Source organism: Ambystoma mexicanum, chromosome 9 (assembly GCF_040938575.1).
Source record: "Ambystoma mexicanum isolate Mex_15411 chromosome 9, UKY_AmexF1_1, whole genome shotgun sequence".
NCBI classification, from domain to species: Eukaryota; Metazoa; Chordata; class Amphibia; order Caudata; family Ambystomatidae; genus Ambystoma; species Ambystoma mexicanum.
Window position 1 is genome coordinate 641567963 of NC_090931.1, and position 27930 is coordinate 641595892.

The following is a 27930-nucleotide window of genomic DNA, read 5'->3' on the forward strand; positions in this document are numbered from 1 at the left end:
GCAAAAACCACGCATGGTCTCACCAGACAGCACATGGTGGCTACCAACCTAAATAAAACGCATATAAGGTCAGTGAACGGTGTCAACTGAACTGAAGCGGCCAACAGCTCTCTTGCTCCTTTTCTCCTGCTCAATCCTATTAACCGAATCCCTATACCCCTTGCTTTACAGATCCGGCAGACCGCCAAGAAACCACGCAGGTGGCAACAGTGTGCGGCATAAGAACCTGTAACCCAACACAATTCCCTTGATAAAATATTATACTGGCAAAGTAATACCTGCCCTTCTGATATGATTGCGAGTTATGCAATCTAGGTGATTGGGCTAAATGGACTGTCCTTGAAGGGATGCTATGGAGAAGAGTCCTAATGGTGTACCTATTATGGCAATCAGATACGTGCTTGAACTAACTTTTAATCAAGGCTCGTGTCCAGTGGTATCAAATGCTGTTAAATCACAAAATACTGTTTCTGCCTCCATCTTCTATATTTGAAGATCTGAACAGTTGGACCCCAATGGGTGTACACAAGGAACTGAATGGCCTTATGGAGCAATGTGAAGCCATTTCACACGGCTTACACAAAGTGTTGGAATACGATTGGGTTGACACTAGGGATGACTGGAGGGAGTGTCAATTATTTTAAGAATTAGGACCTATCGAGCAAAACATGAAACCTACTCCCTAATTATTTACTAACGTTCACCAACTAGGACTACATAAATACATACATACATTATTGCTATAAATGTACATAATGGAACTCCTGCTAAAAACACACATGCAGATTCTGTAGGTTACTTCTGAAGGAGTCCTGGAGGCACATATTCCTGGAATGTACCTGGGTTACCAACTGGAGGTGTCTCCACTTTAGTCCATTAATCCACAGTGAGAAATCTTGTAACCTAGATACCTATTGGAGCAGATTTACGGGCAACCATCAGCCACTAGTACTTGTAGTAGTGAGATTTCCCCAGACATTTTTATCAAATGACGATCCTAAACCTGTATGAAATGGCAAGTACGTAAACAATCCGACTAGAATCAATGGTTGTCAAATAAATCTTTTCTTTTTTTTGACTTCTCTTTTTACTATTTACTTCTTATCTGATGCCCCTTGCATCATGCTCAAAACTGTGTACACTAACAACAAAGCATGTACAGTCTGAATGCAACATAATAGATTCTAAGTGTTTTTCTTTTATCGAACATGTTTTACCTCTTTGTGTCTTTTTGTAATGCTTTTATGTAGTGAAAGGGTTTTAACTAAACTGCATCACTAATCAATAAAAAAAGCATTTCTCTGACCTCTATAAAATGAGCAACTACTACTCACATACTTAGAAATCATGCCCCCGACACACAGGTAAACTTAATATTAGTCATGAATTCAAATCTGTTGGATTTCTGAAAATCATGGGACACTTTTCAAACTCCTTGCCCCTATCTTCAATGCAGTATGCAATGATTAATCCCCTGCCTCAAAATTTGCCTCTCCTGGCATTTAGCTACATGAAGACTGAATATGAACCCAATTCTTCTGCCCCCAAGCTACCCTGTGCTTTTTGGGTTCAGGCTCATGGAGCTACTTGTACCTTTGCTCTGTAACGCCCTCTCTAGCAAATGAGCTTAGCTCTCCCATCCTGCATTCAAGTGCATGTACAAGGCCTCCCTCTCCAACCTCTGACCCATGCTACTAACCCTTGCAGCACTGACGTTGGCTCTGGGACATTGACCTTGTTTCACTTTACGCTTTTGCCAAGAGGCCTAAAGAATGTCAGAAGCTGCACTATACAGGACCACATTACTTTAGAATTACATCAAGTTATCAAACTGGTTGCTGTAAAGACTGTCTGCTAACTGATGCAAATAAGCCAGACCACGCCTAGGGAGGATTTGGGGTGTTGTGCCCCCATACAATTGAAACCTATGGGTCGAAATGGTTCATTTTATAGGACAATGTTTGGAAGAAAGTGGATAAACGGCCATAGGACATACTGGCAGTTCTGAAGAGGAACACATGGAATATGCCAGTAGTTCAGATGGTAGGGCTGTCATCGTACTAGTTGGCCTTTCTCACTATCTGTTGAAAAATGGGTGCTTCCATTCGAAACGCTGGATGCACAGTAGTGTGGCATTTGTGCAATATTGCTATCCAATATAATTCAAAGTTGGGACCCATGAATCCCCCTCATGTGGTGTAGTTGTGCTATGTCAACCCATTTTTTCCATACAGTGCTGGTGTGCCATAGGAACTGCGACAGCACCCCTTGTAGCATAGTGAAGAATGACCAACCCTGCCAAAGAGGTATGAATAATTATAGTAATTTGGGCAAAGTCAGCACCTTAATCATGGCTATTTTGCCCACCAGCGACAATGGTATGTTTCAATTTTCTCAGTTTGACCTCCAGTTGCACTATATATGTACCCTAGTTAGGTTCATACAGGTGTTTCCTGTTCCTGGAAACCACATTGCCTAAATATTTAATACAGTTTTCTGCCCATTTTTGTTGGCATTTACAGGGAGATTCAACAGTCTTTCCGGCCAGGGGAAACCTCTTGGACTTAGCATAGATTACTGTAAATCGTCCGATTTCGCCAAGGTGGGTAATATAATCTTTAATTGGATCCAGGTTGTCTTAAGGATTTGTTATAAAAAGGTGTATATCATCTGCATATAGGGAAATCATTTCTGGGGTGCTAGCGATTTGTATCCCGCAGTGACCATGCCATGTTTTAATCCGATAAGACAGAGGTTGTATGGCTATTGCAAATAATGAGGATGATAGGGGGCAACTTTGACGTGTCCCCCTGCTAATGCGAAGGGCTCAGATACTGTCATCGTTTACCAGCACCCCAGCCATGGGGGTCTGTGTACAATACATTTACACACTCTATGAACTGGGTACCGAAACGGCCCCTGCTCCGTGTTCAAATCACAAATTCCCAGGAGACCATATCAAGCATCAAGTGAAACCCCCACTGTGGACACTTCTAGAGATATCCGAGACATGATACTGACTGTCAGAGGCATTGTCAACGCTGTAGATCTTCCTGCAATTAAACCAGCTTGGTTGCGTTGGGCTGTATATAGTCTTTAAGGGGAGCAGTCCATTGGCTATTATTTTAGCATATATTTTGGTATCAACATTGATAACCGAGAGTAGTCTGTATGTTCTGCAGTCCTCAGCTGGCTTTCCAGGTTTAAGAAGTAACAATCTCTTCACGAAGCAAGGCTGGAAATGTTGCATTTTGTGGAGACTGCCATCAGCAAGTACATGGCCAGGGTGGTGCCAAACACTTGCGCTGAGACCATCTGGGCCGGGGCTTCGTTTCTAGGAAGCCCCCCCCCCCCCCTCTATTGCTTTTAGGATTTTCTCTACAGTGAATGGGTTGTTAATCTGATCTCTAGACGCCCTGAATAGTTTGGACATGGGAATCCCACCAAATAGAGCACATATTTCCTCTTACCTCTTAATTGCCGAGCACGGTAGAGGTTACTGTAGATGTCTCAAAATGTGGCATTAATCTCCTCATCAGTGTCTAGTTTGTTCCCCTTTCTTGCAGTATCGGGCAGTGTCACAAATCTGAGGATGTCGTCCCTTCTCCCCTACGGGGAAACCTTTCCCATGGTGCCAGGGCGGTGTGTCCACAGTAGAATAATCCCGCTGGGTGTGGTGCATTCAGGGAGGATCGCATGAGACAGTGAAGTCCCTTATGGGTTTGGGGACAACTTTTCTCAGGGAACAAGGTATTCCCCAGCCTTAATACCTCCAATCCCTTCGCAAATACCAAATCCTTCTTTCCCCCCACTATAGGTAAAGCAAATGTACTCTGTTGCAAGGTTAGTCATTTTAATAAACTTGATAGACCTGAAGTACAAGAGAATACCAAGTATCTTGCATCTGAACTGAAATGGAGTACAGTGAAGATGATGATCATGGAGAGAGGAGGTTCCACCAGCGTACTTTCCAATGTAATTGGTGAGTGGTCTGAATAGGTGTGCGGGAGGATCTTACTTTGTCTTATGTGCCTCACAAACTGACGTGTTACAAGTACTTGGTCTATTCTGTAGGCCATGTCGTGCACTGAGTAGTATGCACATTCTCGTGTCGTGGGGAGTAGTGTCCTCCACGTGTCGCAGAGCTCTAGTCGTTCCATACCTCTCATTATGCTGTTCGTCGCTGGTATTCATATCCCAGCTTGAGATGGTTGGTAGCAGTATATATGTCTCAATCACGTTGTGTGTTGCATCAAAAAACAAGGACTTGTTCAGGTTAGGACCATACGTGTTTACTAGGAGGGTTTAAATCCCTGAATTTTGCAGTGTACCACTATGTATCTCCCATTTGGGCCTGCATGTCGATTGTGTGAGGGGTCAGAAATGCAAGATGACACTAAAGTATAGTTTTCTCATTGTTTGCCATTTATTAAAATAAAACGGGGTACGATAAACCCCTATCTTTCCCATGTCTAACGAGAATGTCCCTACTTAGCAAACTCATGAAAGATAAACTAGTGTCCAAAAAGCATCCGACCCTCACACTAATGCTTATAACAGAAGTGTATACGGAATATTTGGCTATCATCAGTTCAACGCAAAAATGCAAATGTTCAAACTTATAAGTTTTAGAAAATACCCCTTGTGACCAGTATTGGGCTCCCTTCCCCTGGATAAATTCTAAAGTACTCTTGGAAAATTTCAGATTGAACCAAGTTTGGTTTAGTTCAACACAAAAGGTTTTTTCCATCCACTGCTTCTTTCTGTTTGGTAAAGCAAATGTCTCTTTTACAAAACATTAGTTTGTAAACCAAGGCAATTGTTTTCCTCCACATGCTTTTCTCAAGATGCAAGGTAAATATTAATATCACAACTATTCTTTCAATGTAATACTTTGGTCAGGATAGCACAGTAACTACCTGTTTGTTGTTTTACAAAGGTAGCGGGCGCCCCTCTCTCGCAAGAACAGACATGATAACCTGTTCAGTGGTTATTAACCACTTGAGAGTTCGCAGCCACTGCTTTTACTCACTGTGCCTTTCACAGATGGGTAATATCCATTTGCATATCAGTCTTTGTCCTGCCCAGGGGCAGTCCAGCACCGAAATACAATGGCAATTCCAATCTGAACGAGAGTACCACCAGCAACCCCATACACGTGTTTCACCCTTGTTGGGGATCATCAGTGAGGTGAAGCTGATGCCTCTCTAAGCACAGTGAGAGGGAGACCACGTCTGGTTGCCCCCAGGAGACCTAGGGTTACCAATCCCAGGTTCCTTAAAAAATAGTTTTACAAAGGTAGCGGGCGCCCCTCTCTCGCAAGAACAGACATGATAACCTGTTCAGTGGTTATTAACCACTTGAGAGTTCGCAGCCACTGCTTTTACTCACTGTGCCTTTCACAGATGGGTAATATCCATTTGCATATCAGTCTTTGTCCTGCCCAGGGGCAGTCCAGCACCGAAATACAATGGCAATTCCAATCTGAACGAGAGTACCACCAGCAACCCCATACACGTGTTTCACCCTTGTTGGGGATCATCAGTGAGGTGAAGCTGATGCCTCTCTAAGCACAGTGAGAGGGAGACCACGTCTGGTTGCCCCCAGGAGACCTAGGGTTACCAATCCCAGGTTCCTTAAGAATTGATTGGAATTGCCATTGTATTTCGGTGCTGGACTGCCCCTGGGCAGGACAAAGACTGATATGCAAATGGATATTTCCCATCTGTGAAAGGCACAGTGAGTAAAAGCAGTGGCTGCGAACTCTCAAGTGGTTAATAACCACTGAACAGGTTATCATGTCTGTTCTTGCGAGAGAGGGGCGCCCGCTACCTTTGTAAAACTATTTTTTAAGGAACCTGGGATTGGTAACCCTAGGTCTCCTGGGGGCAACCAGACGTGGTCTCCCTCTCACTGTGCTTAGAGAGGCATCAGCTTCACCTCACTGATGATCCCCAACAAGGGTGAAACACGTGTATGGGGTTGCTGGTGGTACTCTCGTTCAGATTGGAATTGCCATTGTATTTCGGTGCTGGACTGCCCCTGGGCAGGACAAAGACTGATATGCAAATGGATATTTCCCATCTGTGAAAGGCACAGTGAGTAAAAGCAGTGGCTGCGAACTCTCAAGTGGTTAATAACCACTGAACAGGTTATCATGTCTGTTCTTGCGAGAGAGGGGCGCCCGCTACCTTTGTAATACCTGTTTGTTGTTGCAACAGTTTGTCAGCATAATAAAGTTACCAATGTCTTTCCACAACACCTTTTTACCACAATGACGTTTCTTCATCGTAACTGTGTCTTTCCTAGTGTACTCGCATGCCAGGACTAACTACAAGTGGTCCCTTTCCTGGTTCACCCTACTGCCAGGAAGAAAACTCGTACTGCTACTGTTGATCTCTTTGTAGTGGTAATATGAGTTACAGATTTCTCCAAACTGGTATCTCGGGAAAGGAGAATTTTTTGCCCTTTGGCCTCTTGGTTATTGTGTCTGTGCTGTTGGCATTGTGGGTTACAGGTCACTCTTGCTCACTCTTGCTCACTCCTTGCACGTTCTGAATGCTCACATGGCCTAGTAAGGCCACCTCTTACTTTCTCTTCATTGTTATTATACTTGCCACTCATTGCCATGTTTCCTCCCTGTTGCCCTGTGGGGTGCTTTGAAACAAAATGTACTTGATACATAATTTCATGATGGAGAGTTGGCTTCCGACCATGCCATTAGCGTCTCTGTAGACTATGCAGACAATGGTTTCACCAGCTGCGGAACAGAGTGATCCTGTGCCATCAGGGTTGGCTCAAGGCGACAGATTTTCAACCAGACTTCCAGTCCAGGGTCGTAGATATGCCCTTCGATGGATCTGCCCTGTTTGGGGAAAAAAAGGTGGATGAGGCCCTGCAGTCCATAAAAACAGACACTGAAACTGCTCGCTCCTTGGGCACGCTTCAGCAAAGACACCAGTCCTTTGGTTCAGGAAAAGTTTGCTATGGCAGGACTTTGCGGGATAACCGCACCACGTACCAGTCTTCCTTCTCTTACAAGACCACGTATTCATCAGAGGACCAGTACAGGAAAAGATCCCATTCTTACAGGGTTTCACAGCAATGCTGTGGCCCAGCCCAATCAAGGATCCAGTCCGGCAAGCAAGCATGACCAGCCCAGGGTCAGGCCCTCCCACTTCAGCAACCCAGTAGGAGGACGCCTGAAATGTTCGTCCATGAATCGACATTAATCACAACCGACGAATGGGTGCTATCGCTTCTCCAGCAGGGCCACACGCTGGAATTAGTGGACTATCCACCAGACATTCCTTCCAAGCACAAAAAAGAAATACTATGATCTCTTGCTTCAGGGAGTGCAGGCTCTGCAGTGGAAGGGCACAGTGGAGAAGGTTCATCGAAACGAGCTGGGCACAGGAGTTTACTTCCACTACTGCCTGGTAAGGAAAAAACACTGCACAACATGCCAGGGGGCTGGAGACCCATCTTAGACCAACGGGTGCTCAACAGGTTCTTAAAATCGCAAACATTCTGCATGGTGACGCTACAGCAGATGTTGCAGCTACAAAAGGGAGATTTTTTGGCGTCCCTCGAGGACACCTATTTCCAAATCCCTGTTCACCTTTCACAGTAGCGAAACTTACTCTTTGTTGTGTCAGGAGTACATCATTCGTTTCAAGCTCTTCCATTCGGCCTGCGGTCTGCTCGCAAGTGTTTACCAAGTGCCTTGCAGTAGTGGTGGCTCACCGGAAGTGGAGGGGCGTCCACGTCTAGCTGTACCTGGATGACTGGTTAGTAAGGGGCCCCTCCTTTCCGCTGGCAGAAACCAACTCCGCCATCACCATCCAGTGTCCACAGCAACTGGGGTTTTCCATCAACTTCCCAAAGTCATGCCTGGTTCCATCACAGCAGGCACTCTATCTCGGAGCAACACTCTACACCCAGACCTGCACCACCAGACCGTCAGACGAAAGGGTGGCAGCTCTTTTACACAAGGGGCGCTACCTCAACAGCGCCCCGAGTGATGCCATTCTGCAACTACAAATCCCCTGCTGGGGATGTTGTCATCATGCATCCCATTAGGCTCCAACTGCCGATTACACATGAGACCGCTTCAGGAATTCCTTGATGCCCAACAATCCTCTGGGACCTGGGACGACTGCGTTACCCTAACACCAGCTTTGAGACATAACCTTCACTGGTGGTCAGTGAGGGAACACCTGGTGAAGGGCTCCTTCTTCAGAGTGCCAGACCACCAGGCCACCATCACAATGGATGCTTCCGTGGAGACAAACACACCAGAGGACTTTGGTCAGAAGAGGAAAAGAGCCAGCATATCAATTTTCTGGAGCTACAAGCAATCTTCTGGGCCCTGAAGTCTTTTCTCCCCCTCCTGAAGGGGAAGGTGCTGTGCATTTACAACGACAACACAACATCAATGTTTTATGTCCGCAAGCAAGGAGGAACAATGTCCCCACAGCTTTCCAATGAGGCCCAAGCCCTATGGACAGAACAGTTTTGGGATCACTTTGGCAAAAATGACCTTGGCTCCGTGCACACTTTTGAGCATAAACCTATGCAAAATGAGTACTCTCTCTCTGTTTATCTTACAATTTTTCTCATGTTTTAATTATTTGAACACAAAGTATAATTTTATGGTGGCTAAATGTCACACATAAGTTTCCAAGTTTCTTAAATACTCAAAACATAAATCTTTCCATTATTTGGCATTACCACATGCTTTACAATACTCAATCTGGATACAATATTAAAACAAAAATACTTGAAACATTTTTATATAGTTCACATTTCATGCGAAGAAATGTCACACTTTCTTCATTTTACAGTCCATTTCCTATAGCTCAGAGAAACATTAGTCCATATATAAGACTTTCCTTTAGCTTCAGGCTGAATGCCCTTTTGTTCATAGAATTCTCTAATGCACGACGCGTTTCGGGCTCTAAACGCCCTTCATCAGGTGCGGACCAATGTCTTGTTTCATTGAATTAGGTTCTGAAAATTAAATCAACATATATTTCTGATCAATGCCTTCATCCATCTATTTTCAAATTATATTTTTACTGTTTTTGTACTTTTCATGAGTATTCTCATTGACCTGGGGTACCTGTAACATTGAAGATTTTGTCTTCTTTAAAACATCTGGAACGTATCAGTTCTGCTTGTTCAATTCAGTCTGGCTCTATGCTTGCTCTCTTCCTTAAAGGGCAGTTGGTGGTTTTCTGCGTGGTGTGTTGATAAAACAAATACTGTTCATTTTTGTAACTGTCTGTTGTTTGAATGTGTGTGGGTTTTGTGCTGGGAACAGTGGCTAGAACATAGCGCTGTGTCCCAGTTACAAAACCCGGAGTAGCTAATCCTTAATACCAGTTGCGTTTTTAAAAAAAAAAAGATTTTGGTTCTCACCTCGCTGCGTCAGTCTGCCGGGTAGCTTTTTTTGTCCTTTTCACTCAGTCACGCTTCTTCGCCTCAGGTTGTTCGTTTTGGGCTTTCACCTTCCGCACGTCCCTATTCGGTGCTGGCTCCGTTAGTCCTCGCGTGTCTTCTCCTGGAAGCGGCGCATGAAGTGCTCGTATCGCCTTGGGCTTTCTTAGCATACATGTTGTTTTTGTCAGTTGCGATGGTAACCGTATAGTGCTTAGTTCATTCTTTCTTTCTATGAATGCGGGGGTGTCTGATCCTGTGCAATTCACCGGGCGCCATCTTGTGGTATCCTTGGAAAATGGAATCTCTGTATCGAGTTGCGTTCCTACTCACTTGTGATGTGTATTCACGGCACCTTGTTTGGTCTAATGTACATTGGCAGTCCCTTGCCAGATGTATACAAAGAACACATTCTACTATGATCACAGTGTGGTTGGTGGAGTATCCATTTTTTCATATTGCAGGTTTTGTTTTGTGAAAGGATTTTTTTCCTCTACATGTTATAGAAAACAACTTAGATCCCATTCGGCATTCATCCCATTCGGCTGCATGGTGTTCAGTTTTTCTATCCAGTGCGTTTCTTTCTGTAACAGCATTTTGTTGATGTTTCCCCCTCTCCTTGGCATTTTTATTTGTTCAAGAATAATGAACCTTACCTGGGCGATGTTGTGTCTTTCTTTTTTTAAATGTTGTGATACTGGAGATTTGATGGCTCCAGTCCTTATGTTTGACTTGTGTTCGGACCATCTTGTTTTAGCCTTCCTCGTTGTCATTCCCACGTAATATATACCGCAGGGACATATAATGCCATATATTATGTTTTTTGAGTCACATGTGGATGAATGATGGAGATTTATCCTATACCCTTTATGTGGATGGGTGATGGTATTGCCTTTAATCAAGTTGTTGCAATTATTACAGTTATAGCATGGTGTTGTTACTTTGAAGTTTTCTTGAGTTTCTCGTTCAGCTGAGCAATCTGCTTTGATCAGATGTTCTCTGATCGATTTACTTTTATTGTAAGCGAAAAGTGGAGGTTCTGGAACAAGTCTTCATCATCGGGTCAAGTGTTAAAGTTGTCCAGTTTTTTTTTTTTTATGATCTTCTTGATTTTTGGACTCTGTTGTGAGTAGGTGGTGACATATACCAATTTCTCTGCTTCTGTTTTTTCTTTAGGTTTAAGTGCTTCTTCTAGACTGATCCTACTTACTTTGTCTGCACTTGTGGTGATGTTTGTTGGCTGATAACCTCTTTTTTCAAATTTACTTTTCAGGACTTCCATCTTGTTGTTGTACTCCTCATCTTCCCAAATAATCTGTCTGTATCTTAAGAACTGACTAAATGGTATACTCTCTATTGTTCTTCGTGGATGAAAGATGTGGGCATGCAATATGGTGTTTCTATCTGTCAATTTTGTGTATATTGTGGTTTCCAGTTTGCCTCTTTTCTTGTATATTTGTATGTCCAGGAATTCAATTGTTTCTTTACTTGTCTTTGTTGTTAGTTTTTTCCTAGGTGCCATACTATTCAGGTGTTGGAAAAATATCTCTAGCTCTTCTTGCGATCCACTCCATATACCGAAGATATCGTCTATGAAACGGTAGATACACTTCAATTGTTTTGTCCACCTTTCTTCATTGAATATATTTGTTTCTTCCAGGTACGCCATGTATGTGTTGGCATAACCGGGGGCCACTGCGGCCCCCATTGATGTTCCAGATGTTTGTATAAAGTACTTGTCCTCGAACATGAAAAAATTGTTCTGTAAAACAATTTTAGAATTAACAATTTGTCTGCTTTACAATCCATGTCTGGTTTTAACAATAGCCACTCCATGGCTTCAAGTCCCCCCTCATGGGTGATGTTAGTATAAAGACTTACAACGTCCATTGTGAAGAGAATGTCCTGTTCTTCGTCTATTTCAATATTCTTCAATTTGTTCAAAAAGTCATTTGTGTTTTGATATAGGTCTTGAATTTATGAACTGTGGGTTGGATTGCTCGGTCTATGTATTGTGCTAGAGGCTCAAGTAGACTGTTGGTGGCTGCAATGATTGGTCTTCCTGGTGGGTTAGTCAGATCTTTGTGAAGCCCTATGGCACTGGGCCCAATAGCAGGGCATGTTGCTCATTCCCCTCCATCTAGCAGGGAGACGGAACACTGGCGTCTCCCTCTGCATGGAGTTAAGCTCCTGCCACAAGTGGGAACTGCACACCAACCAGCTATACCTGTTGTTTCAGGCGTGGGGTACTCCGGAGAACAACTTCTTTGCCACCCACGAGAACAGACGCTGCAAGACTTTTGCCAGCCGCTTTCCCCATCCAGAGAGCTTGAGGGACGCCTTTACTATTGCATTGGTGGGGAAGTTTCTTTATGCGTCCCCGACCCCCATTCCTCTGGTGCCTCGAGTCCTACAAAACTTCAGACTGTATCGATGCAAACTGATATTGGTGGTCCCTGTGTGGCTGAGGCAGTTTTGATACTCAGACCTCCTTGCCCTCTCGTCACCCCCACCAATCAAGCTGCTTCCCACCAAGCGCTCCTGTCCAGGAATCGATGAGCAGTACTGCACCACGACCCGGCCTCTTTCAATCTGACGGCCTGGCTCCTGTCTTCTTAGAGTTCGGGCCACTGTCCCTTCTGCAAGACTGCCAAGCTGTCCTGGCCAAGGCTAGAGCCTCATCCACCTTGAAATGTTACAAGAGCAAGTGGAAACGGTTTCAAATGTGGTGCAGAAGCCAGCAACTGCAACCCTAAACCATTCGACCAGACAAGCTGTTGCCATTTCTATTGTCCCTGGCTCAATTTGGGTTAACGCATTCCTCCATAAAGATGCACCTAGCAGCAATTTCTAGGTACAACCGCAGAGCGGCTGTTCCTTCCCTGTAGTCTCACTGGCTAGTGAAGGAGTCTTTTCCACCGGTTCGCCACCCGGCACCAGCGTGGAAGCTAAATGCGCTACTCTCAAGACTCATGAAGTCTTTTTTTTTTTTTGAGCCCATGCACTAAGTTAAGCATCTATCAAACGCCTTTCCTGGAAAACTGCATTCTTGGTGGCCATCACTTCAGCCAGACGAGTGAGTGAAATCCAGGCGTTTCCTGTGAAACTACCCTATCTAACGTTTCATAAGGACAAGGTGGTTCTACATACCAACCCAACATTTGTGCCGAAAGTGCCATCTGCTTTCCACCTGAAACAGCAAGTGGTTTTGCCTGCATTCTTTGGCACACCCACGTCTCCAGTGGAACGTACTCTGCATACGCTGGATGTGGTGCGCGCCCTCAAGTACTACATGGCACGCACTAAATCTTTCTGCACATTGAATCAGTTGTTTGTTTCATTTGGACTGTCTGGTCTTGGAGAGGCTCTCTCGAAGTCCTCCATTGCAAGATGGATTGCTACCTGTATCTCGTTCTGCCATCAGCAAGCCGACAGACCTCTTTCTGGGAGGCCCTGGGCTCCTTCTAACAGAGCAATGGCTGCAACCACAGCTTTTCTTTCTGGAATTCCGCTGCCTGACAACTGCCATGCAGCCACCTGGAGATCCGTGCATACATTCACCAGGTTCTATTGTGTCGACAGACATTCTGCAGAAGAATCTAGAGTCGGCCAGTCAGTTCTGCGTAACGTTTTTGTGAGAGGTGGGTAAATCTCCAGTCGTAAGTTATGCTGTGAGCTTCCCTCCTCCCACGGGTATTGTAATACTGCTTTGTAATCAATTTGCAGCATCTGAATCTATTAAAGATCCAATGCTGGAGAAGGAATAAGTTACTTGCCTGAAACATGTGTTCTCCAGCATTGGTATCTTTCATAGATTGATCTGCAACCCTCCCACCCACCCCGCATGGCTCATCTTTTAGCTCTTACTGCGACTCACATGCTCTTCCAAATCTGAAGATGGCCTACAGGGGAGGAGCTAAAGAAGGTGTTCCTATTGGCTGTGGGCAGTATGATCCAAAAATGACTGTAATGGAGTATAAAAGTGACTGAAAGTTTCAGTTTAAGTGTAAACTGCTGTTACTAAGGATTCCCAGCCTGACTGGGCATATTCACAGCATGTGAATCTATGAAAGACGCCAATGCTGGAGAACAGGAGTTACAGGTAATTAATTATTCCATTATCCAGAAGTTAATTTTCAGCTATCATTACAAAGAAAGAAACCATTCTTCTTCTGAATCAAGAAGACCTACCCTTTGCTTTAGTTGTGTTTATAGTTTAAGGGTCGGAAATAGGTTTTGGAAATAAGACGGTGGAACCTTTGCTTTAGACTGACATCCTGACACACTCCTTACTATTATTTAAGGCAGGGAAGGCCTCTTAGAACTAGGATCAGAATGGGTTTCCTTTTATTTTACTACCAAGAAAAGTCTACAGCCATAAACCTGCCTCCTGTGTACCGGTTGCCTCCTACCACACCCTTACATATGGCAGTTTCTGTATCCATTTTTGCACATCTGTATGGAAATAAACATTTGTCTTTGACTTTGTTGCCTGGTTTGCCATTGTATTATTTGGTGACGAGCTGCATGATTCTACACCAGCTATCTTAAGCCATTCAGCAGTCTGTACCTCCCCTCTGTCTTGGATTTTGAGGCATGGCCCCTATATGAAGCACAGGTTAAAGAATAAACTACCAAACCGTGGCACACTTGCAGAACTCCTCTATGCCACACTGGCCCCTCTTACTCTTTCACCTTGAGCATCACTCATCCTAAGCCCTGTGAGACCCGAGAGAAGCTCGAATAAGGTACATGCCTATTGGGCACCTTGGCAGTGCCTTCTCTTTGGGAAATTAATGTTTTTGAAATCTTCTGTTCACCGGGTTGAATCAGAAATTTCTTTGGACATTTCAGATTTTCTCTTTGCCTTTTTTTGTTTTTCTTGGCCATGTTAGGACTTAACTTTTATTTTCCACATAATGTTCTCCCCCCTCGGTTCATGGGACTGGAGTTGTTTGGTATCCACTTTGCCTCGTCCCTGTTTTATTAAATTGTCCTGTTGGGACTGTTATTGTGCAGTATTCCCTCCCTATCAGTTGCTGAATTGAGGGAAGAGAGTTTCAACACATCCAGCCATGGGAACTTTTCTCATTAGTCTTCACATTTGTTGGGATGCAGGTGCAACATCCCAGACAGGTGAAGAGATTTAGACTGCGCAAAACATATTAAGCAGGCAGCCTCGTGCTAGCTGTTCTCGTTGGGCGTGGCAGAATGCGCATGTATGCATCTGTAGTTAGCTTTGACACATATTAGAAACACCATATAGCCACACAGAAAGAGCAACAATGTATTCATGTTGCGGATGGAGAGGTTACAGATAGGGTGGTTTATTTTGCATTTAGCAGTAGTATATAGTGTTAGGTTTTGAGGGATGTGCTAATAGACAGCTGACCTAGGTAGTTGTGTGAGATGGAGTCCGAGAAGTTTTGCGGTATAGACGAAGTCCGAGGGCTAAGTTAGAAAGAGTTCCGCAATGTTGGAATTTAGGCACATTACAGAATGCGTTTTGTGAAGAAACTGGCCTAACTTGGAGCTGTCTATCAGGGAGTTCCAAGCTAAGGGGATTACTCCTAACATAAATGAAGCTTGCCCTCACACTAAACATCAACACATTGAAAGTAAATCATAAAACACATAAATGAGTGAATAACCAACAACTAGTAATTCAGCAGGGGGCCATGTGAAGCAGACATCGTCTCTCTGCGACTCCTGTGCATATTAAAAAAATTAGCTACACACGAGGCGTTTAATCTGAAAATAAATGCACATATAGTTAGAAATTGTGGAGGCTTACTTAATCGAGTTCTGGAAGGCTCGTAGCACAGCAGTACGAAGATTGCGGGCTGCGTGGGCGGAGGAGTCCGTAGAACAATGGCGGCGTCTAGAAAGAAGTGAGGCCGGCTTCAAATCCCATGGACAAGAGAGCTGGCCGGTGAACCTGGGAAAGGAGCATCAGGGAGTGGTGCCGCCGACATAGCGCAGAAGGTGAGGAGTGTGCCAGGAGCTGGCTGGCGCAGGGAAGCAGCGGAATACGGCCCGGACAAGGACGGCAGTGTAGAGAAGGCGGAGAGGATGGACCGGATGCGCATCGACGGATCCTCGGGCTGGGAGCAGAGCCCCGATCTCCGGTCTCTTGATAAGCAGTGGTAAGGAGAGGAAAGGGGAAAAGCGAGACATAGCAATGGCAACAAAGGGCACAATGATGCAGTAATAAGCGGACACACCTGACATTGCTAAGAATGGAATGAAGCTCTGCAACATTCAGAGGATAGCCGCGTAGCAAAGGGAGACACAAATTAGAAAGGAACAGGCACACCATGAACATGGGAGGACACACGCTGCACAACGGCACAGAAGGAGGGACAGCAGGCAATGGGCAAACCAACATTGAGAGAGGCAGCCTGCTCATAAGCAGGCCCACGAAAAAATAAAAAACACAAAGGGGGCAGGAACCAGAGAACAGAGAGGCAGGCTATCCACCATACAGGAAGATAGAAGAAGGAGAAGAAGCCTTGGGACCCACAATTAAGAGTGGACCCTTTACTGACAGAAGTTTGGCCCCATAACACAGAAGAACAGGGTAAACTTGTAGGTTTGCCTAGATACATAAGAAGCAAGGAAGAGCTACAGAGCGGCCAGAAAAGCCAGGCCAGATACGTGAGAGTCACAAAGACCAATTAAAAGAACTAACAAGCTGCAGCTGCAATCTCACAAATTAATGTCTAACAAAGGCAACAAAGCCAAAGGAAAACGGACCACTATGGAGGTGTTCACAAAAGGCCCGGACAGCCCCAAAGCAGACAAAGAGGCTTTGTAAGCCATTAGTGAAGACGAGAAACCAGACAATGGAAACCAACAAATCCTGGATGCCACTGCAGCATTACAAACTAATTTGGAAGCAAGACTAGATGCAGTAAGGATCGATGTGGGTCTAGTAAGGCCAGACGTGAGAGCGCTGTCGGGAGTGCACAGGGAAACTGGAGGTTCAGGTACAAGAGATCTCCAAAGAGATGGCGCAAACATAGTCTGATGTCAACATATTAAAGCAGAGGGTTAAGCTACTAGAAGAACGAGCGGAGGATGCTGATGGACGCACGCGCATAAATAACATTAGAATCCTGGGGCTACCAGCGGGCATGGAGGGCTCCGACCCTACTAACTATGTAGAGAAAATGTGGTTACAAGAACTGGGGCCGGGGAACCTCGCGCAGGGGTTCACTATTGAGCGCGCACATAGATCCTTAGTCAGGAAGCCACCTCCGGGAGCTCCTCCAAGGCCTATCATCGCCATGGTGTTAAATTTTAAAGATTGGGAAAAGATTTTGCCATTTTCCAGGACAGGGTCCACTATACAGAGACCCGTTGCTCACTGTTCTTAGAGAGGCACAGCTTCACCTCACTGATGATGCCCAACAAGGCTGAAACACGTGTATGGGGTTGCTGTTGGTACTCTTGTTCAGAGGAGAATTGCCTAGTATTTCTGTGCTGGACTGCCCCTGGGCTGGACAAAGATTGATATGCAGGGAAATGTCTCCTCTGTGAAAGGGACAGTGAGCTAAAGACTTGGTAGAGTCTCTCCGAGGGGTTATTCACCCAAGAACAGGTCATTGGGCTCTGTTCGTGCTGGTAGAGATTCCCAGACACCCCCCCCCCCCCCATGTCCCATGTTTTCCACTATACAGAGAGCCTCAGCGAAGCTGGCAATACACCCGGACTATACCTTCCAAGTGCAGAAATGGAAAGCCCACTTTATAGCCACCAAAGAGAGACTAAAGAAAGTGGGACTGAAATGCATGCTAATCTATCCGGCCAAACGGAAGATAATACACAGTGGCAGAGCCTTGTGTTTTGATAGCCCGACCGAAGCGCAAGACTGGATGGATAGGATGAAGATACCAATGATGGAAAAAGACTGACCCTCACAGGAGTACAAAGCAAGAACAACGCCCCCCAATAACAAGTAAATAGCAAGCAGTTGCATATGGATAAATGGCAGAAGACTTCAGCAGAGAGAACCTCATGTGATCAGAATCAAAATGACTTTGGACATAAAGGAAACTGAACTCTGACTCATGCATTAGATACGCTGTTCAAGAAAATGCAATAAGCCGGACGACGGCAGCGAAGACACAAACTGCTTGGTAGGAGAGACACGGGACAGAAGAGAGCTCCTACTACACTACACACTTTTTGTTAGGGTATGATCCAAGTACATACCCATTGGGCGCCAAACGCCTAGCCCCGTGACTAGGGAGAGAGCGGAAGCGGGGAGGTCTAAGCATGCACTGCATGACTGGACAGTTTAAGTTGGGGAAGGGTTGGTTGTATACAAGGGGGGAGGTTGGTTAAGGGGTATGGGGGAAAGCCTGATAGTGAATTGTGCAGTCCTGACACACAAAAAGACGATACCTCCAGGAAAATGAGGCACACTAGAAACATCTGTAAATCCCATGCATACAATCAGATGATGGCCAGAAGCATCAAAGTAATGACCTGGAATGTCCGAGGTCTGATCAATTACCGGAAGAGGCAGAGAGTAATCTCTTACTTGCATCGCCCTACTACAAGAGACACACCTTACTAAACCTAGACAGGACAACATTGCTCATAATGGGGTGGGGTGGTGGAGTCCTCATTTGGCTGGCCCCCGACAGTCTCTTTGAAAATATTGCACACAAAAGCTGTCGACGAAGGCAGAATGGTGCTGATAAATGGAATGCTAGAGAACAAAGAAATATGTATTATAAGCAGATATGCACCCAACTATGACACCACATCATTCTTCAGGTCTTTATATGCTAGGCTGAGCCAGTACAGAGAGGAGGCCATAGTATGGGGGGAGACTTCAATTGCACATGTTAACGGGGGAAGAACACTGAGGGAATTTGAAGAGGCAGAAAACAAAGCAAGAATAATGTCATACCATGCCCCACTAGTACTGAAATGGATAATACAAACTTGGAGGCTCAGAAGTGAGGCACTCCTCGACACGGCATTCAAGGACCATATTAGAGAACATGTGACCGAGTTCTTTAAGGTTAATGAAGGTAGTGTTAACAGAGTGGGTACATTATGGGAAACATGTAGAGTGGTGACCAGAGGAGGGATGATAACCAAGGTAGGGGGAGTGCGAAAAACCATCACCTCAGAAATACACAAAATAAAACAAAAACTGGAAGAGATAGAGAGGAAGAATGGAGCAGGGGAAGACCATTTGGGTGAAGAAATTAGACTAAGACCAGAGTGCCTTACTCAATGGGATAGACTGAGCAAATTTAGTTATGCGCGATACCTGGAAAAAATCCATGCGCAGAGGGACAAGCCAAGCAAACTGTTTGCCTGGCTGTACAAGAGTAACAGGAAAACCGCAATATACTTGATCCAAAACACAGAGGGCAATATAAGTAACACACAGATAGGAGTGAATACAGCGTTTTACCAATACTATAGAGAACTATACAAAGACTCCCACATAGAAAAGACAGAGGAACTGCAGGAAGCGGTAGATCTCATTACCTTTACCACACCTAGACGAGCAGCAAGCACACATATTAGAAGAAGCCATAACGGCAGATGGGGTGGTGGCTATCATAAGAACAATGCCCTCCCGTAAAGCACCAGGCATGGATGGACTGCCAAGTGAATACTATAAAGCATATGCGGATAGTCTAGCACTGGTCTGGACAAGGGTATATAATGAGGCGTTTGCAACAGGGTTGCTCCCAGAAAGCGTGAGAGAGGCAGTAATTATTCCTCTTCCAAAACCCAACAAAAACACAGAGGACTACAGACCCATGCTGCTCCTGAACCAGGACAGCAAAATTCTACCGCAGTGCTGGCAAACATGCTCGGGAGAGTGATAGCGGAAATCATACAGCCTGATCAAACGGGATATGTACCGGGTAGGATCATCTCCTGCAATTTAAGAAGGTTATACCACGTTATCAGTGGCACAGAGGGTAAGAAGGAGAATTGTGTGGTGGCCTCAATTGATGCGATGAAAGCATTCGATTCGGTATATATGGCGAGAGTTAGAACAGGAAGCATTTTTTTTTAAAAAAAATGGAATTACAAAAAGGCACCAGACAAGGCTGCCCCCTTTCTCTAATGCTGTACATTCTAGCAATGGAGCCATTCTTTTCTCTCTTCATTTCTGTTCTTCCTCTTCTCTTCTTTTCTAGGCTATCTCGTTCTTTGATTGCTCTCTGCCTATTATCATATTTTCTTTGCTCTTCTGCTCTTTCTTCCTTTCTTAACTGTTCTTCCGGATACATTTGTTCTCGTCTTTGTCTACTCTTTCGTTTAACCTCATCTTCTTTCAATCGCTTCTCTCATTCCCTGTCTTTATCATGCTCGTCCTGCTCTTCCCTTTGCTGCACTTCCTCGATACTCTTTCCATCAAGTTTGAGAAATATCTGACCGCCCATCCACTTGTTCTGTATGAGCACTATCTTGTCAGTTTTATCTTTCTCTCCTTTCCATCTTTTAATTTTTCTTTCATTCTAGGGTCATGTTTGTTCATTCGCTTCTCTTTGCCCCGTGGGACTTTAGAGATCACATCTTTCTCTGAGTTCTCGTCACTGCTATAAGCAGGCGGTCCATACGTCCGATTACTATATCCTGCCGCTGCTTTAAGCTCTCTCAACAAATACACTCCTTCATCTTTTGCATTATCACAGTTTTCTTCAGGCACAGTGGGAGGAGCAGAAGGCTCAACACCCCCCTTTCTACACTGGTTAAGTATCCAGTCTTGAGGAGGCAGGTCTTCCCGTTCCTCCTGGTACATCTTTCAGAGCTCTAAACTAGCTAACCTCTTTTCCAATGTCTTTCCTGTGTATGCAGCATGCAAATACGCGGTCAGGCTTTGCAAAACTGCCTTTGACAATGATTCCCCTTGTGGCCATGGCATGAACATTTTATCTGCTTTGCCCTTAACCCATTCTGCACTGTATTGCTTAAGCTTGGGTGCGTGTTTTGGCAACTGTTTGCACAAGTGTATTAGCGGAGTAACATCCTCCATCATGACAAGTCTCCATTGACTGTCAATTCTTGCTTTTCAGAAAAACAATACAAATGAGCATGCACCAATTGTCGCAGCTCCAAACCTCTTTGTCTCACTTTACTTCAATCTACCTACTAAATCAATGGTCTCAATGATCAGATAAATAAATACTTTATTTACTCTTGCCTTTTTAAACACTATGGCCCTCATTGCAACACCGGCGCTAAACCATGGCGCTATTAGCACCATGGTTGGTGCCGGTGTTGTAACGGGTCCGCCATGGTTCAATGGGGAATTACCACCCCATTCCAAGGTTGGCGGGGCGGTAATTCCCCATTGAACCATGGCCCTTCCCCATTTTCACCCATAGGGCTCTATGGGAATGGGGCAGGCGCTAAGTACAGTACTGCAAATTGCGGTACCGTACCTAGCACCAAGGTCCCTTTGTGGGTCCCTACTTTAACGGCTGGTGTAGACCAGCCCTTAAGGTCGGGTCCCGCAAAGGGACCTCGTAAGCCTTTTACGGCGCCGTTAACCCATTAGCGCCAGGGTCGTAATGAGGCTGTATGTGTTATTCGTCATTCTTTGACATCTCACTTTTTCCTTTATACATAATACATAACATACAATACACACCAACGAACTGGCCAGTCCACATATATCTCTGCCAACGCTCCTTGTGGATTCTATCTGCCCCTAACGTGACTCCTGATGGAGAGTGTAGATTGTTCCCTTTAGCAAAATCTATTTTGTTTGTCGCCTAAGTATCTGCTTGAGAGTTTAGAAACCATCTCTTCTAAACGTCCCTTGACTTTGGATCTTTGGGCTTTTCTTATGGATCGCTCTTCATCTATCTACGTTTACTAAAAACTTTCTATCACTATCTTAACACCCAACCAACCCTTCTGCCCATTATAATTTTCCCCATGCACTGCGTGCTTGCCACATTCCTCTATCTGCTCGCTATTCGTTTTTCAGCTCCTGACGCTTGAGATCGTCTCCTCCTTAACCGACCACTGTAGCCTTCGGTCTGCTCAGCTGCCTGTAGAAACCGGGAGGGGATTCCGTGAATGAGGGACCCGTCCCACCTATATTTTGTGACTTGCAAGTTTCTTATTAGTGGCTGCTATCCACAGGGAGCCTTGTGGTCCTCCAGCTAAAGGGTGGAGGATGCTCGATAATCTGACACGCTAAAAAGCTTACTGGCCCGATGGGGACTTTAACCATCACATCTGCTAGCACGTGAACTCGGAGACCTGAGTCCTTTAAGACGAGGCAGCAATACTTAGAGGTGAATGGGGATGCAGAAATTACTTAAACATCAATAATCAAAACGACTCAGGAAGTTGGCAAAACTTGGTTCTGTTTTAATATCAATTATCTAAAACAGGGGGTTAAAACTGACTTCATCCGACGTCGCAAAGCACGATCTCAACACATTTTGGAAAAACTCATCATTACTGACGTCATGTTATGTGGCAAGCTGCAAAAACCTACGGGTAACGGTGGTTGGCTTTCAGGGAACATCAAGTATACGTTCTATATAGCCGGGGGTTGTGATTGGGTGTCTAAGTCAGATGGGCAGCTAAGCCCATCCCAAGTGAATGGTCATCTTCATCGTCACTAAATACACGACAGTCAATTGGTTACACAAACTAAATGGCTCCTTACTACGTGGCCCTCTACAATTGGTTTGGCACACTTATTCCCTTCTGGAATATTCCACACGCTAGCAACACGCAGGCCACCATCCCATGTGCATGGAGGGTTGGCGTGGCCTTGCCTCCCCACCAATTAGCCCAACCTCTATCATCACTCCTACAGACTGTCAGTCAATTAAGGCTTTGACCTCGGACTTGCAGAAGCTGTCTGTGCTTGAGAAATAAAGGGAGTGTGGCATTGTTCTGTCTTCTGGTTTCAGTGTAGCTTTACCCAAGCTATTTTTGATCTTGATCATGTGACTGGAGACCACTCTTTTGAGCATTTTGCTGCATTTAACAGTATTAAATGATGAGCTCTTAATGCCTTTAGGGATTTTTTATTCTGCTTCAACCAGAGTTTGTTCTTTTCTCACGTTTGTTGTAGCCCTATTGACGGGCGCCCAACTCACTGTGGCCTCAACTTCTTGGTGCTGGGCCAGCCAAGCCTTTCTCGAAATTCTCCTTTACCAGTTTAATTCCAACTGCACCACACTGAAATCCCTTCTGGTCATGGCGTTTCAAGCCTTGCTAAAGTGCATCGTGGAATATACCGGTTCTGTACATTCCTATATGTATACATTGGCGCATCGCCACATCTAATTCATTACGTAGCCAGCCTTCATGAATACTTTTCCCTACTTGCCTTGCTGCATCTGTACAGGTGTAAATTGACTTTGCATTTTCTTCAGTGCTTCTTTGCACGAACATCTTCATTTCTATCCCGAAATGCTGCTCAACTTCAATACTTCGTCTTCAATTCCTATAGAATATCTGTCTTTTATTATCACGCGTGTCTTTTCTTGGTGTGTCAGTTCTTTCTTTGCATGACGTCACCAATCTCCTTTCTCATTCAGGTGCATACTTCTTCAGGAACCTCTGCCAGAAAAAACGCTCTTTCTCTGTGCATGTATGTAGGGTTTTCTCAATGGATACCTTGTTTCAAAGATTCTTTGTGGTACAGGCATCCTCACTGGCATTGCTTGTGCAGCCATCTCCGTTTCCCAGCATATAGACTTTTGATGGGGTATTTGGCCCCTCCTCTACACCCAATACCCTTTGCAAGCAAATAATGTAACCCAATACCTTTGTTAGCAAATAACGTATTCTCTGTTACCGCTCAGCACTGCTAGAAACTACTGTAACCATCTTTCCTAAGAAAAAGCGCCTAGATGCCGCTGGGCTTTGTGCGCTATACAAATGCTAAATAAATAAATGAAACAAGATCCTGCTTACAGCACCATTATGTTTTGCTTTTTGGACATGTGTATTGACCTCAGAACTACTCACCCTATTACACGGACCAAAGGTTCTTGGACTCAGGAGGGCTATAATACACAACTAGACCAACAATCGCAATATAATTGGCTCTTTACATGACCTTTATTCACGCAAAATACAAGCATACAAATAACTATTGTAATAAATGCAATTGGCCATACACAAACAAGTAATAGTGTACATCACCGTTGGTGCAGCTGTAGAATCTCAGCCACGACAACACTACCCAGTCCCAAGGCAGGTAGGCAGAGAGATCATGCCTACTAACGGGGTCTGGAGTGGAGCATCCTGCCTCTCAACAAGACTTATCAGCCAGGGTACCAATTCTCTGTCTCCTCACCAGGATACCGCTCTTCTCATGGGGGACAAAACCCTGCCCCTCATAGGTTGCAAACTGCCTTCGGCCGAAGGACAGACAGCAAGCATGGGAGGCAAAGAGTGGAAAAATCCAGACAGTAATGGAAAAACCCTGCTTGTCTCCTCCGCTCTCGTTCCCAGCACCCCTTATCAATGCACCTGCACGTCTCTGACTCCCTTCTCGGCTCGTCCTTGAGCGAATGATACAACAACTATCCTTCCTAGTGAGCTCCTCCGTTTCATAATATAGTATTGCAACTGTTTCAGAATTCATTTCTGCCTTCTAACTGAGCTCACAGAAATGTAGACTTTCATTGCGGTTTGGAAGTGAATGTCCAAAATGACAGCGCACCAGCGCCATGTTCTAGCTCATTTTCGCACACGCATTACACACCTTCAGTCCAACCGACAGCCATGATGGCATCCATGATCATATGTACGCCAGCCAGCTCTTGTCCTTCCCGGTCCCTCGTGCTTCATCTTCAATTTTGGCATGCATCTGTGCCGGTTGAGCCACTGCGTCCGATAGTTCTGTTATCTTAGTCGTTGGTAGGTATGAATGTGCAACAGGAACTTCCTATCTTTGCGCAAATTCCTCCTTCCATAGCCGTGAGGAGATACAGAACATATATTCTGGAGCGCCACCAACCTTATTGCTCTGAGCACTTCCTTTTTGGTGTGCAATTCATTTACTGTAGAGTTAATGGTTAGCATCAGCTCTCAGCGAGTGATCTGTAACCACTTGGCGGTTGTGTATGTCTGCACAGATGGTATTATTGATGCAAAGAACATTTGTGTCCTGCTGAACAGCTTGTGCTCTGCTGGGATCTCATCCTATGCCATTTCTGATGCTTCAGAGAAGTGATTCCTTCCCCTCTTCACTCTGCTCAGTCCTTCCCTGTTCTCTGTTTTCTCGGCCGTGGCTGTTTGTGCCACCTTGACCGACCTCTTCCTTCTCTTATTGTTCATTTTCGGAAATTCATCGAGCTTTATATCCTTCCTGGGCACGACTAACGAAGGCATGTTGATGTGTACCAACAAGCCAATTCTTCCCCAGTCGGGTGGCAGCTTCTTGTATGCTTTTGATCCGCAAGCCCAATAGTGATCCCTCAGTACTGACGTTCCTGCCCTCATAGCTGCAAGTTGTTCAACTGCTTTGCACCCAACATTCTTGCCAACTTCAACCTCGCCATTGTTCTGGTAGCACAGAGCTGGTGTCTTCAGAGGAATTATTAGCATCAGTCCTGTTTAATTTTCCACCCATGTCAGTAATTTTGTGCTCATGTCCCATTGCTTCACGCACTTGTTTTCTTTCTGCATCTTGTTCACTACCGACTCTGCTAATGTCAGTGCCTTGCTTCCCACGACTCAATCTTGCCATCCATCGTTGGTGTACACTCGTCCCAGCACCCAGGCTCTCCTCCTATCTCCTTCACTCTTGTCCAGGGACATGACAGTTCCTTCAATATGATTGTCTTTGTTTCTCCTTTCTCGGGTCAGTCAGTTATGTACTGTATGGCTTCATCTATCTGCCAATAACTGTTTATCATGTCTAATGGCTTTATGTAGTTATCTTCATATGGGAATGTTCCTTTGGACAGCCGTCTCAATGTTGCTGACTTCCCTTGGAATCTTCCTCGCATTTGCACCATCGCAAGATACACATTATGCTCTGTGCGTTTGCTGCTGGTATTTCAGTTGCTATGAACGTTCTTGAATTACTCAAGGGGATTAAAGAAAAGACATACCAGCTCTCCCCGGTGGTTTCCTTACCTACGTTTGTCATGTTTGTACCACATGTTAGATACTCGAGCAGTGTCTGTGAGATACATGTCTACTCCCTTCATGTCTGTGTCAACACTGCGCTTCCCTCTCCTTACCTTATGAGCAGTGTTCTTGTCCACCTGACCTGGTCGTTCCACCTGCTTGGGTTGGGGGAATGTTAGTAGAGGGTACAGCGGTAGCAGTAACAACAACATATAATTGCCAAAATGTGACTCATCAATCCACTTGTAATTAATAGACACAACATACCAATAATGTTCTTTATTGTTCCCTTAATTTCCACTTTTGCTGCTTGATCCTTGCAGCCTGATGATACAGTTGCCGTCTGAAATGCGCAAAGAAAGGTGTTACTGTGTTAGTATTGTCAGTGCCCTTAAGCCCTGCGGACCAAATAATCACTCATCTCGAATGCAAACACCTCCTCCCAGACCATTTTTACTGATGGATTTCTTAATGTGGCCATCACTGGGGGCTCACCGTGCTCAAGTTGTGGGTATGTTTGGGCCCAGTACTCTATGAAGACAAGATAATATACTCCAGCGGATCATGCTCTGAATCAGTTGAGTCTCCTTACAGCATGAACAAATTGATTAGAGAAGGTGTCTGGGTGACGGGTGGAAGATAACATGGGTGAAACAAACAGTACAATCCCCACGGCATTCACATAGACCTGCGTGTGCGGAAAGGGAAAATAATGGGCAGTGTATCCTTAGTCGATTTGTACAAGTATTCCAGTCACTGCTTCTGCTGTTTGGGGTTGTGTGACCATGGGGTGTACGTGTCTCCCTAGTCGGGTACGTTCAGAACGCACTTGCAGCTCATCTTGGTGCTGAACGTTGGCCCTGTCGGTCACAGAGACTTTACCAGGTGAGGGCACTGCTTTGTAGGGATTTATGTGCTGCAGGTGGTTCCAAACGGTTTTGCCTACTAGCATGACGACACGGCTCTTGTGGGAGGAGCCAGGGGAAGGTGCATGCGTCGTCCTGTCACCGCCTCATGGGGTGTTAAATGGTGGTCGGACCCCGGTGTATTGCGAAGTGCAAACGGTGCAAAGGGCAAGGCAAACAGTGAAGCCAATTCTTCTTGATGCTCTGCTGAGTCTTGGCTATGCAGTCCTTTAGGACTCCATTCAGGTGTTCATACATCCCGTTTGCTTGTGGGTGGTAGGCACAGGCAAACGTATGCTTAATGCTAAGCAGGGTTGTGATGTGCTGGAACATTTCGTTGGCGAAGTGAGGGCCGTTGTCTGACCACAGGACCTCACACAAGCTCCATCTCGGGGAAAACCTCCCTGACCAGAAATGTGGCTGCTCTAATGGTGTCCACAAGTGAACAGGGGCCTGCCTCGATCCATCTAGAGAATGGGCAGACAAACACTATCTTGCAGCAGTATCCTTGGCAGACTTGGATCATATCTACGTAGTCCACATGGAGATGCAGAAATGGTCCTACAGGTTTTGGTATGGCTCCTCTCACAACACTCAAAGTATGCCCTGCTGTAAACTGCTGACATGTCAATTAGTTACTCACAATTTGGGCCACATGTTTATTTAAATTGGGGCAGAACCACGTTTCTCCAATGTGTGTAGCAATGACGACCTCCTCTGTGGTTTTGGATAGTGCAATTGTGCCAACGCTGTCTTCAATAATGCTAGTGACGTGACCACTTTCCCTGTGCTGTTCTGTCGCAATAAGGCATCTGTCGGAGACATTGAGCACCCTTTCCTCACCCATAGCTCTTTCTCTTCTTTGGGCGCAGCTCCCTGCAGCTCCATAATCTGTGTCTATAGTAATACATTGTAACCCTCCTTAAGTACATGTTTTTCACCCCTCCATGAGCCTTCGGTCTCTCTCTTGGTTCCCACAACTCCCCAAAATATGCTACACATTTTGCATCAAAGTCTACTGCTTCATTTCCTCTGCAGATAGGATCTTCCCCTTTTATGTGGGCTTGCCACTTTACTATTGCTACCTTTTTGGATAAGCAATCACCTCGATCAATTTGTCCAATAATAGCGCATTCTGCACTGGGGTCCTGTCTGCTCTCCTGAACCCTTTCCTGAGCCATCGTGCCAGTCCTTAATGTACTGTTGACATCACGTAGGCAGAGTCTGAATAAATTGTTACCTCCTTCTCTACGCTGCTTTCCAGTGCGAATATGAGAGCCTCTAGTTCTGCTGCTTGTGCTGAATAGTGGGATGCTAGCCGCGCACTTGCAACCACCTCACTTGTCCCGTCCTCCTTCAGTCTCCTCACTTATGCGTCGTCGTCTATTTTGCGTGTCTCACTAAACATCTCTGTTTTTTTGTGCAGTTGTGTGCATAGTCTCCTGCCTGGAGAACATCTGCCAAAAATATTGCTGGGTTT

At 45.2% G+C, this 27930-nt stretch overlaps 1 protein-coding gene across 2 annotated transcripts in view; it reads left to right on the forward strand.

The window, feature by feature from the left end:
• Positions 1-27930, forward strand: part of SMG6 (SMG6 nonsense mediated mRNA decay factor) — a 1575243-nt gene that overhangs the window by 44479 nt on the left and 1502834 nt on the right. The window contains exon 2 of one of the 2 annotated variants that reach the window (XM_069615353.1): positions 10946-11041. The exons of the other annotated variant lie outside the window; for it this stretch is intronic. The gene's annotated coding sequence lies outside the window, so the exon portion shown is untranslated. The remainder of the gene's footprint in view (positions 1-10945; positions 11042-27930) is intronic. 2 annotated transcript variants of the gene reach the window in all.